Source organism: Chelonia mydas, chromosome 2 (assembly GCF_015237465.2).
Source record: "Chelonia mydas isolate rCheMyd1 chromosome 2, rCheMyd1.pri.v2, whole genome shotgun sequence".
Taxonomy (NCBI): Eukaryota; Metazoa; Chordata; order Testudines; family Cheloniidae; genus Chelonia; species Chelonia mydas.
This window is the reverse complement of record NC_057850.1, coordinates 9,365,462-9,377,933: the sequence shown is the minus strand read 5'-3', so window position 1 is coordinate 9,377,933 and position 12,472 is coordinate 9,365,462.

Here is a 12,472-nt window from a genome sequence, read left to right as displayed (position 1 = left end):
AGAGCTACTAGTGCAGGAAGTAAAACCAGATATTATAGGGATAACAGAAACATGGTGAAATAGTAGTCATGACTGGACTACAGGTATTGAAGGGTATGAGCTGTTTAGGAAAGACAGAAATAAAGGTAAAGGTGGAGGAGTAGCATTGTATATCAATGAGGAGGTAGAATGTAAAGAAATAAGAAGCGATGGAATGGATAAGGCAGAGTCCGTCTGGGCAAAAATTACATTGGGGAAGAAAACTACTAGAGCCTCCCCTGGGATAGTGCTTGGGGTGTGCTATAGACTGCCGGGATCTAATTTGGATATGGATAGAGCCCTCTTTAATGTTTTTAATGAAGTAAATACTAATGGAAACTGCGTGATCATGGGAGACTTTAACTTCCCAGATATAGATTGGAGGACGAGTGCAGTAATAATAATAGGGCTCAGATTTTCCTAGATGCGATAGCTGATGGATTCCTTCATCAAGTAGTTGCTGAACCGACTAGAGGGGATGCCATTTTAGATTTGGTTTTGGTGAGTAGTGAGGACCTCATAGAAGAAATGGTTGTAGGGGACAACCTTGGTTCGAGTGATCATGAGCTAATTCAGTTCAAACTGAATGGAAGGATAAACAAAAATAAATCTGCAACTAGGGTTTTTGATTTCAAAAGGGTTGACTTTCAAAAATTAAGGAAATTAGTTAGGGAAGTGGATTGGACTGAAGAACTTATGGATCTAAAGGCAGCAGAGGCCTGGGATTACTTTAAATCAAAGTTGCAGAAGCTATCGGAAGCCTGCATCCCAAGAAAGGGGAAAAAATTCATAGGCAGGAGTTGTAGACCAAGCTGGATGAGCAAGCATCTCAGAGAGATGATTAAGAAAAAGCAGAAAGCATGCAGGGAGTGGAAGATGGGAGGGATCAGCAAGGAAAACTACCTTATTGAGGTCAGAACATGTAGGGATAAGGTGAGAAAAGCTAAAAGTCAAGTAGAGTTGGACCTTGCAAAGGGAATTAAAACCAATAGTAAAAGGTTCTATAGCCATATAAATAAGAAGAAAACAAAGAAAGAAGCAGTGGGACCGCTAAACACTGAGGATGGAGTGGAGGTCAAGGATAATCTAGGCATGGCCCAATATCTAAACAAATACTTTGCCTGAGTCTTTAATAAGACTAAAGAGGATCTTAGGGATAATGGTAGCATGACAAATGGGAATGAGGATATGGAGGTAGATATTACCATATCTGAGGTAGAAGCGAAACTCGAACAGCTTAATGGGACTAAATCGGGGGGCCCAGATAATCTTCATCCAAGAATATTAAAGGAATTGGCACATGAAATTGCAAGCCCATTAGCAAGAATTTTTAATGAATCTGTAAACTCAGGGGTTGTACCGTATGACTGGAGAATTGCTAACATAGTTCCTATTTTTAAGAAAGGAAAAAAAGTGATCCGGGTAACTACAGGCCTGTTAGTTTGACATCTGTAGTATGCAAGGTCTTGGAAAAAATTTTGAAGGAGAAAGTACTTAAGGACATTGAGGTCAATGGTAAATGGGACAAAATACAACATGGTTTTTCAAAAGGTAGATTCTGCCAAACCAACCTGATCTCCTTCTTTGAGAAAGTAACAGATTTTTTAGACAAAGGAAGTGCAGTGGATCTAATTTACCTAGATTTCAGTAAGGCGTTTGATACGGTGCCACATGGGGAATTATTAGTTAAATTGGAAAAGATGGGGATCAATAAGAAAATTGAAAGGTGGATAAGGAATTGGTTAACAGGGAGACTACAGTGGGTCCTACTGAAAGGTGAACTGTCAGGCTGGAGGGAGGTTACCAGTGGAGTTCCTCAGGGATCAGTTTTGGGACCAATCTTATTTAATCTTTTTATTACTGACCTCAGCACAAAAAGTGGGAGTGTGCTAATAAAGTTTGTGGATGATACAAAGATGGGAAGTATTGCCAATTTAGAGAGAGACCGAGAAATCATACAGGAAGATTTGGATGACCTTGTAAACTGGTGTAATAGTAATAGGATGAAATTTAATAGTGAGAAGTGTAAGGTTATGCATTTAGGGATTAATAACAAGAATTTTAGTTATAAGCTGGGGATGCATCAATTAGAAGTAACGGAGGAGGAGAAGGACCTTGGAGTATTGGTTGATCATAGGATGACTATGAGCTGCCAATGTAATATGGCCGTGAAAAAAAGCTAATGCGGTCTTGGGATGCATCAGGCGAGGTATTTCCAGTAGAGATAAGGAGGTTTCAGTACCATTATACAAGGCACTGGTGAGACCTCACCTGGAATACTGTGTGCAGTTCTGGTCTCCCATGTTTAAGAAGGATGAATTCAAACCTGTCTTATGAAAGGAGACTCGAGGAGCTTGGCTTTTTTAGCCTAACTAAAAGAAGGTTGAGGGGAGATATGATTGCTCTCTATAAATATATTAGAGGGATAAATATCAGAGAGGGAGAGGAATTATTTAAACTCAGTACCAATGTGGACACAAGAACAAATGGATATAAACTGGCCACCAAGAAGTTTAGACTTAAAATTATACGAAGGTTTCTAACCATCAGAGGAGTGAAGTTTTGGAATAGCCTTCCAAGGGAAGCAGTGGGGGCAAAAGATCTATCTGGCTTTAAGATTAAACTCGATAAGTTTATGGAGGAGGTGGTATGATGGGATAACATGATTTTGGTAATTAATTGATCTTTTAAATATTCATGGTAAGTAGGCCCAATGGCCTGTGATGGGATGTGAGATGGGGTGGAATCTGAGTTACTACAGAAAATTCTTTCCTGGGTATCTGGCTGGTGAATCTTCCCCACATGCTCAGGGTTTAGCTGATCGCCATATTTGGGGTCGGGAAGGAATTTTCTTCCAGGGCAGGTTGGAAGAGGCCCTGGAGGTTTTTCGCCTTCCTCTGTAGCATGGGGCACGGGTCACTTGCTGGAGGATTCTCTGCTCCTTGAAGTCTTTAAACCATGATTTGAGGACTTCAATAGCTCAGACATAGGTGAGAGGTTTTTCGCAGGAGTGGGTGGGTGAGATTCTGTGGCCTGCCTTGTGCAGGAGGTCGGACTAGATGATCACAATGGTCCCTTCTGACCTTAGTATCTATGAAAAGCAGAGCTTTCTACACCTTTTTAGCTACAGGAGAAGCACATTTAGCTACTGGCAGTTGCGGGGCCTATGACACAGAATTGAACAATTCTGACTCCATCCAGTAGAGGGCAATGGTGCACATGCACACTAGCCAGCTCATTACAACACTCACACATTTAATCTAAGGATTTTAACGCTTATAAATCACTGAAGCCTCACTGCACCTCTGTGAAACAGCTCTTATTGCTAAGGCTAAGATTTTTTCATGATTATTTTTAGTAAAAGTCACGGACAGGTCACGGGCAATAAACAAAAATTCACGGAAGCCGTGACCTGTTTGTGACGTTTGCTGCTGCGGCTTATGGTTTCCTGCCACCGTGGTGGCTGGGAGCTGTGGGGCTCCCCCTCTGCGCATCGCAGTTGGAAGCTGCAGGGGGGCCCCCCCTCAACCCACGGCGGCTGGGAACTGCGGGGTGACCATATTTCCCAAAGAGAAAACGGGACACCCCCAGTTGCTCGCCAGAGACATCCCCATCGCTCCCCGCTCGCGAGGCTGTCGCCCGTCACTGGAACCCTAAGGCGGGCCCCCTCGGGAGTCTGGCACCTGTCACTGGAACCTTGCAGGGGGCTGCCTTTTGCCTGTCGCTGGAACCATGCCAGGGCCCCACGGGCTGCCAGCTCCGGAGTCCCGCAGCCCCTGGGGCTGAAGTGGAGAATGTCACAGAGGTCTTTGGAGGTCACGGATTCTGTGACTTCCATGACCTCCGTGACATAAACGTAGCCTTACTTATTACCATCTTGCAACTGGGAAACCTGCAGCTCAGAGGCATTAAGTAACTCACACAAGGTTACACTGCACATGGGTGGCAGGGCTGGGAACAGAAATCAATTCACCAGGCACCTGGTCATGTGCTTTAACCACCAAATCACACTTCTAATGCGACATAATTATTTTTCATGCCCTTCAGCTTGTTGAAAGCCTTTGAATACTGACAGGTTTCAGAGTAACAGCCGTGTTAGTCTGTATTCGTAAAAAGAAAAGGAGTACTTGTGGCACCTTAGAGACTAACCAGTTTATTTGAGCATGAGCTTTCGTGAGCTACAGCTCACTTCATCGGATGCATGCCCGGGAGGAGGTGTAGTGAACTGTTAACTCCTTCACTGACTGCATCTTTTTTAATTTTTAAAATGTAAACGGAAAGAGCAGTTAGCTAAAAATGAGATACAAAAAGTGGTGTAAAAAAGTCTAGCATTAGTCAGGAGAGCTTGCAAATCCTGTTTTCTCGCTGCTTATCATTAATCTCACCACAGGTTTTGCAGATACAGTCTAGGATTTTCCTTTTATTATTGTCATTTTTGACTGCTGCTTTGTTCTGGGATGGAGGTCACAACAGCAGCAGAAAGTGTTTCTGCAGCCATACAGAAGGTGGCAGAATATTCACCCCTCTGCCAAAGAGGGGCCTGCCTGGGGAACAGATGTTAAAGACATTAGTCTTGCTATTTTGCAGAGGAATTGGGAGGCTCCCAGTCCGCGATGGGCTTCTCACCAGCGTCAAAGTCAAAAACAGGGGCCAGATCTTCAGCTGTTGTATATAAGTGCTGCTCTGTTCCAGCCAATGGGACTATGCCAATTGGGGATCCAATCCTGTGTGGCAAATTTGGGCCTGGCCTAAACAGGTCAGCTCCTGCTGACTCCAGTGGAAGCCCTACCCATTTAAACCAGGGCTGAATTTGGCCCTGTGTCTGAGCTATCTTGACTATATCTAATTCAATCCCATTCCAGAAAGGACAAAGCTAGCCCTCTCTTACGTGCAATATATGAGAGCCTTCACTTTGATTATATTTAATACATGCAGACAGGCCTGAACTCCAGTCCAATTTCTCTGGCATATCAAACCGCCCAGGAGGTGGTTTACGAGAAGCATCTCAGGCCGGAGCTCAGAACGTGTTGAAAGCTAACCATTGTAAGCGAGCCTGGCCACCCGCAAACTCTGCAGTTCAATTGCTCCTCTGCCTTGTTTTTTAGCTCGGCTCCAATGTTTCCTACAGCGACAATAAACCGCACACACGGAGGGTTGCCAGGCCTCTGGTTTTCGACTGAAACGCCCGGTCGAAAAGAGACCCTATTAGCTCTAGTCAGTACCACTGACCAGGCCGTTAAAAATCCGGTCGGCGGCGCAGCGGGGCTAAGGCTCCGCACAGCTCCCGGAAATGGCTGGCATGTCCCTATGGCCCCTAGGCGGAGGGGCAATTAGGGAAGCTCTGCGTGCTACCCCGCCCTCTCCAGCGCCGCTCCCGTTGGCCGGGAACTGCACCCAACGGGAGCTGCGGTGGCAGTGCCTGCAGGCGTGGGCAGAGCCCCCTGGCTGCTCCACCTAGGAGGAGCCGGACATGCCGTCTGCTTCCAGGAGCTGCAGGGAGCGAGCCTTAGGCCCGCTGTGCCGCTGACCGGGAACCACCTGAGGTAAGCACTGCCCGGCCAGAGCCCACACCCGAACCCCCTCCTGCACCCCAACACCCTACCCCAGCCCTGAGCCCCCCCCCACTCAAACCCCTCATCCCTGGCCCCAGAGGCCACACCCCCAGGCAGAGCCCACAACCCCTCACGCACCCCACCCCCCCTGCCCCAGCCTGGAGCCCCTTCCCGCACCCTGAACCCCTCTTTTCTGGCCCTACCCCAGACCACACACCCCCAGCTGGAGCCCTCACCCCCTCCCGCACCCCAACCCCCTGCCCCAGCCCAGTGAAAGTGAGTGAGGGTGGGAGAGAGCGAGCGATGGAGGGATGGAGTGAGTGCGGGCAGGGCCTTGGGGAAGGGGCAGGGCAGGGATGTTCGGGTTTGTGCAGTTAGAAAGTTGGCAACCCTATGCACGTCTCTGGCACTTTCCAGCTAGGGATTTCAGAGCACCACACACACATTACTGAATTAACCCTCCCATCAGCCTCATGCAGGTGGTGAGTGCTATTACAGAGACTGGAAAGGGAGACCTGGTCTGGGAAGAAGTGGCGGGTAAGGGACTCAGGCCAGTCTCACCATGAGTCACAGTGGAAGAGCTGGCAATAGAATTCAGGCACCCTAATGGCCACGCCTCTGCTCTAACCACTAGACTGAACTCCCTAAGCAACAGGTGGAGGGGAGGAGTTGTCTGTCTCTCCTCACAGTGGAATGGAATCAGTGCTCTTAGAACAAAACCAGCCCAGAGAAACAGGATGGTTGTACAGATAAGGAACTAGCCTAGAAGTGAGGTGCTCTAGGAGGAAGGATGGTCCAGTGGTTAACACAACTAATCTAGGACACAGCAGACTTGGCTTCAATTTCTAGCTCTGCACAGATTTCCTGGGCTGCCTGTTGCAAGTCACTTTGGCCCAGATACTCGAAGGCTCCGAATTCCTATTGAAATCAATGGGCATTAGAAGACTAGATACTTTTGAGGAGCTGGGCCTTAATTTCTCCATGCTTCAGTTTGCCATCTGTAAAATGGTGGATAATCTTTCCTTCCTCTTTGTCTAGACTGTGAATGCTTCATCATAGAATCATAGAATCATAGAATATCAGGGTTGGAAGGGACCCCAGAAGGTCATCTAGTCCAACCCCCTGCTCAAAGCAGGACCAAGTCCCAGTTAAATCATCCCAGCCAGGGCTTTGTCAAGCCTGACCTTAAAAACCTGTAAGGAAGGAGATTCTACCACCTCCCTAGGTAACGCATTCCAGTGTTTCACCACCCTCTTAGTGAAAAAGTTTTTCCTAATATCCAATCTAAACCTCCCCCATTGCAACTTGAGACCATTACTCCTCGTTCTGTCATCTGCTACCATTGAGAACAGTCTAGAGCCATCCTCTTTGGAACCCCCTTTCAGGTAGTTGAAAGCAGCTATCAAATCCCCCCTCATTCTTCTCTTCTGCAGACTAAACAATCCCAGCTCCCTCAGCCTCTCCTCATAAGTCATGTGCTCTAGACCCCTAATCATTTTTGTTGCCCTTCGCTGGACTCTTTCCAATTTATCCACATCCTTCTTGTAGTGAAGGATGCAGTCTTCAGGACTGGGACTGTCTCTTATTATGTCCAAGTACAGCGCCTAGCACAATGGGGCCTTGATTTCAGCTGGGGCCTCTGGATGCGACTTAATGCAAGTAACTATGGAAGTGCTGGTCATGGCTCCATGGTTAAGGCTGAGTTGGATTTTGCACTCAAAGCAGAGATTCAGTCTCTTTGTTTTACAGGAAGAATACACTGGATTCTCCCCAAGAGCAGGACAGCACTTACCCTTTCAAGGGTTTACTGGAGCTCACCCTGGGTCTCTCCAAAGAAGCAAATGGAAATTAACTCCATCCTTAAAAAGGAAGCATCAGCCCCGCAAGTAAAAACAAGGACTGTCAAGTGATTAAAAAAATTAATCACGATTAATCGCGTGATTGATAAAATTAATCGCAATTAATCACACTGCTAAACAATAATAGAATACCATTTATTTAAATATTTTGGATGTTTTCTACATTTTCAAATATATTGATTTCAATTACAACACAGAGTACAAAGACTACAGTGCTCACTTCCTATTTATTTTTTATTACAAATATTTGCACTGTAAAAAACAAAAGAAATAGTATTTTTCAATTCACTTAATACCAGTACTGTAGTGCAACCTCTTTATCATGAAAGTTGAACTTACAAATGTAGAATTATGTACAAAAAATGCCTGCATTCAAAAAAAAAACAATGTGAAACTTTAGAGCCTACGAGTCCACTCAGTCCTATTTCTCGTTCAGCCAATCACTCAGACAAACAAGTCTGGTTACAATTTGCAGGAGATAATGCTCCCGCTTCTTGTTTGCAATGTCACCTGAAAGTGAGAACAGGTGTTCGCATGGCACTATTGTAGCCGGCGTCATGAGATATTTACGTGCCGAATGCTCTAAAGATTCATATGTCCCTTCATAATTCAAGTTTCAGAGTAACAGCTGTGTTAGTCTGTATTTGCAAAAAGAAAAGGAGTACTTGTGGCACCTTAGAGACTAACCAATTTATTTGAGCATAAGCTTTCGTGAGCTACAAAGCTTATGCTCAAATAAACTGGTTAGTCTCTAAGGTGCCACAAGTACTCCTTTTCTTTCTGCATATTTCAACACCATTCTAGAAGACATACGTCCATGCTGATGACGGGTTCTGTTCAATAATGATCCAAAGCAGTTCAGACCAACACATGTTCATTTTCATCATCTGAGTCAGATGCCACGAGCAGAAGGTTGATTTTTCTTTTTTGGTGGTTCGGGTTCTGTAGTTTCCGCATCTGAGTGCTGCTCTTTTAAGACTTCTGAAACCATGCTCCACACCTCGTCCCTCTCAGATTTTGGAAGGCACTTCAGATTCTTAAACCTTGGGTTGAGTGCTGTAGCTATTTTTAGAAATCTCACATTGGTACCTTCTTTGCGTTTTGTCAAATCTGCAGTGAAAGTGTTCTTAAAACGAACATGTGCTGGATCATCATCCGAGACTGCTATAACACGAAATATATGTCAGAATGCGGGTAAAAACAGAGCAGGGGACATACAATTCTCCCCCAAGGAGTCACAAATTTAATTACAGGTTTCAGAGTAGCAGCTGTGTTAGTCTGTATCCACAAAAAGAAAAGGAGGACTTGTGGCACCTTAGAGACTCAATATAAATTTGTTAGTCTCTAAAGTGCCACAAGTCCTCCTTTTCTTTTTACAAATTTAATTAACGCATTATTTTTTTTAAGGAGTATCATCAGCATGGAAGCATGTCCTCTGGAATGGTGGTCGAAGCATGAAGGGGCATGTGAATGTTTAGCATAGCTGGCACATAAATATCTTGCAACGCTGGCTACAAAAGTTTCTGGCAGCCTTAGCAAAGAAATCCCGTGTTCTTTCCTGGGAATCTGTGAGTGTGTATGGGACCCCATCAAGGGCCACGGACTCCAGACCCTAGTGCTTGCAGTGCCTATAGTGCCTGCTCTTCTTTAGGCCTGGGAAACATACTCAGCGTGTCACAGCTAAATACGAGGTGGAACAGATCATTTAGCACAAGTAGTTAACACATATTTCAAAGGACCATTCGTTCACCTTGTCTCTCTAATATCCTGCAATTAACACTGCATACAAAAAAACCAGGAGTATTTGTGGCATTTCAGAGACTAACAAATTTATCTGAGCATAAGCTTAAGTACTCCTATTCTTTTCAGAGTAACAGCCGTGTTAGTCTGTATTCGTAAAAAGAAAAGGAGTACTTGTGGCACCTTAGAGACTAACCAGTTTATTTGAGCATGAGCTTTTGTGGATACAGACTAACACGGCTGCTACTCTGAAAACTGCATACAAAGATATCCAATCATTTAAAGACTTCAAGTGATGGAGAATCCACTGCTGCCTAGGAAGTTATTCCAATGGTTAATTCCCTTCATTGTTGAATATATGTGCCTTGGTCCAGCCTCCATCTCCTCTTCCGCTGGAATGTAGTAATAGGGGCATGTTTATTTGAATGCCATCTAAGGGTAGTTTGGATTATACTTTGTACAGGAAATTACCTTTTGTAGTATGGTAGCCAGAACCCCTAACAGAGATCGATGTGCAAGTGAATATAAAGCCTGGTTGGTTGTTAGCAGCAAGCCTCAAAGGCTGTCTCTCTCTTTGTTAAAAAATCCCTCTGGCCTATAATATAGTATAACATCCATCCCTCAGCAGGGCTAGAACTCAGAAACTCTTGCTCCAGGAACACAGGACACTAACGCTTACACTGAAGGGGAGAATTATCAGCGATATCACTCCACCTACTCAGAAATAACAAGTCTGAAAGTCTGGGGATGTTCCCCCCGACCCTGCAAGCACAGCTTAGCGTTCGCTGAAATTTTCTGACCGGCTTGTCCGGTGACACAAAGTTGGGCACTACTGATTCTAATTCTGTCCAGCAGAGGGAGATGGGAGATCAATATGCCTGACTCGAACCTACTGCACCTCCATTTTCTCCAAGCCAGTGAGCTATTTCCTTTCTCATAAAAATTTTGCCTTAAAGCTTTCCATTTATTTTTAGCATAGTCTGAAATCTCTACAGTGTGTTATGCTTTTGGGCGTTAGGAGGAGACAACACAAATCTCAATTATATTCTCATTCTCTGCAGTGGTTCAACACACTTGCTATGCTGGGGCAGCAAAGCCTCTAAAAAAATCCAACAAATGTTTCCCTAATGGCTTCTTAAATAAAAATTGCAAGCATCTGGAACAAATTACGATTGGCTGATATGGTGTAAAATGGGTGATTTACTGCTGAATTTTAATACTCCGGGTGTTTAGTTAACTGCAAGTGTTTAAATGAAGAGAAATTGAGAAACGTTAGCCATGTTTATAAAACTGCACCAAACAATATATTTAACAAACTCTGCCCGTGTGTGTAAGCAATACTGAAGGGCATTCCATCTTCTGGGCATCCCATTACCCGGGGAAGGGAAAAGATGCTGGAAAAAAGAACCTCTAAAGGGATACTGGCTAGTCATGTTCTCCCTGGCCTTGCATCCTGGCTGCTTTGTGCCATTCCATAAAGGTAGCATCATCAACCATACGAGGAGCACCCCAGAGTAAGGGGAGTTTGAGTTGGCAGAGAGCTGTCATGGCGGCTTCTCTGGCAATCTCCCCTCTGGCTACTGGAATTGGGAGTGTAGCCGTGAGAAGCAGGGCACGGCGGGGTCTTGCCTATGTCGAACCAGACCCTGGCTGCCATATTGGCCTCTTGGGCTGATGGCACTTGGCATAACTTCTAATTGCTTTAAGTTCAGCTAGGGCGTGGGCCCACCCAGAGCAGCCTGAGGACTTTGAGGGGAGACAAAGTCTTTTGCAGAGGCCAAGTCTGCAGCCTCCCTCCTGAGCTGTGCTCTCCCCCAGCCCGATACTCATCTTGGGGGACACCAAGAGAACTCCGCTGACTTGAGTGGAGGCCTGTGTAAAATCAGGAAACGAGGAGATGCTGGCCCTCCGAGGATCTGGGCCAGGGACTGCAAAACGGAGGAGCGGGGGAGAAGGTTGCTATTCAGGTGTGGTTGCCACTTACACTTAGTTTTCACCCATTTGGCCCATGTTTTAGGGCTGGATTAATATGCCCTTATTCAGCTCGCCAAGTAACCTCTCTGAAGTCAATGGGGCTACTCCTGAAGTAAGGCTCAACTCAGCATGAGTAACTTGACCTAAATGAGTACCTAGGGTGCAAGACAGTGGAGAATCAGGCCCTTCTACCTCTGAAATAGGACTGGTAATGGGAGCAAAAAAGCAGGGAAACACAGGAGCACAGTATAGGGGCCACGTGGAAGCAGAGGAGCTCCATCGTGCTGCACGGCAGGTTTGCGCTGGGGAGCAGAGCACAGTGGGAGATGGGACAGGAGAAGTCAGAGCAGCTCCTTAAATGTACCCTTGGCTCTCCTTTTCCTTCAACTTGCTAATTCATTCTCCTACGCTTTGTATAACATCCTCCAGTGCGAGCGAAAGAGCTTGGCTGTTTTTTGTTTCAGGGTTAACATGGCTTCCTCTGACCATGGCTTGAAACGTTATCGGCACCTCCAGCTGCAGCTTGTGAATCTGCAGTCACAGAAATCACCCCTTGTTGCCGAGTTGTTCAGCGGATCCTGAGCATTAGAGACATGGTTTCCAGCTACCATGGTTATGAAGAACACCTTCATATGTCACCGACACTGTCATCATGGCTGCCAGAGGCTGCAGAAGATCTGAAGCAATAGTGTTGAGAGAAAACACTTCAAGGGAGGCCTCTCAGAAGCCCAACAGTGAATATTTAAAAGTCAATGTTGTTAGCTACTGAAATGACTATCATTTTAGTAGAAACACGCAGCTAATGGCCTCAGGCGGTGATCAGAACTGCGGTAAATGGCGCTGGGAAAAGGGAAGGGTGGGTTGGCAGGTTGCTAGGATGTTCAAGCCCACCCCAAAGGTTTCTGAGTAAGAAATTCCCTCTTAGAAATGTGAAGAGAAGCTCAGTGTTTCTCAAACCGGGGGGTCCTGACCCAGAAGAGGGTCACAAGGCTATTGTAGGGGGGTTTTGAGAGCAGTCTCTGCTGGCAAGATGCCCAGCTCTGAAGGCAGTGTCACCGCCAGCAGCAGTACAGAAGTAAGGGTGGCCTGGTATGGGAGCGGGTGGGTCATCACAGCTTGAAATATTTTCAAAGGGGGTCCCAGCAAAAAAAAGTTTGAGGACCCCTAACCTACACTGAAAACAAAGCCATACGGGGCTGTGCACCCCGTGCAACTCTGCTCAGTTCTGCCAGTGCACCACAGCATGGATCTGTAGAAGCACAGCTTCCCTCCACACCTAGCCTCTGAGCACAGGCTGCCAATCATGCTAAGCTGTAGGGTGACCAGGTT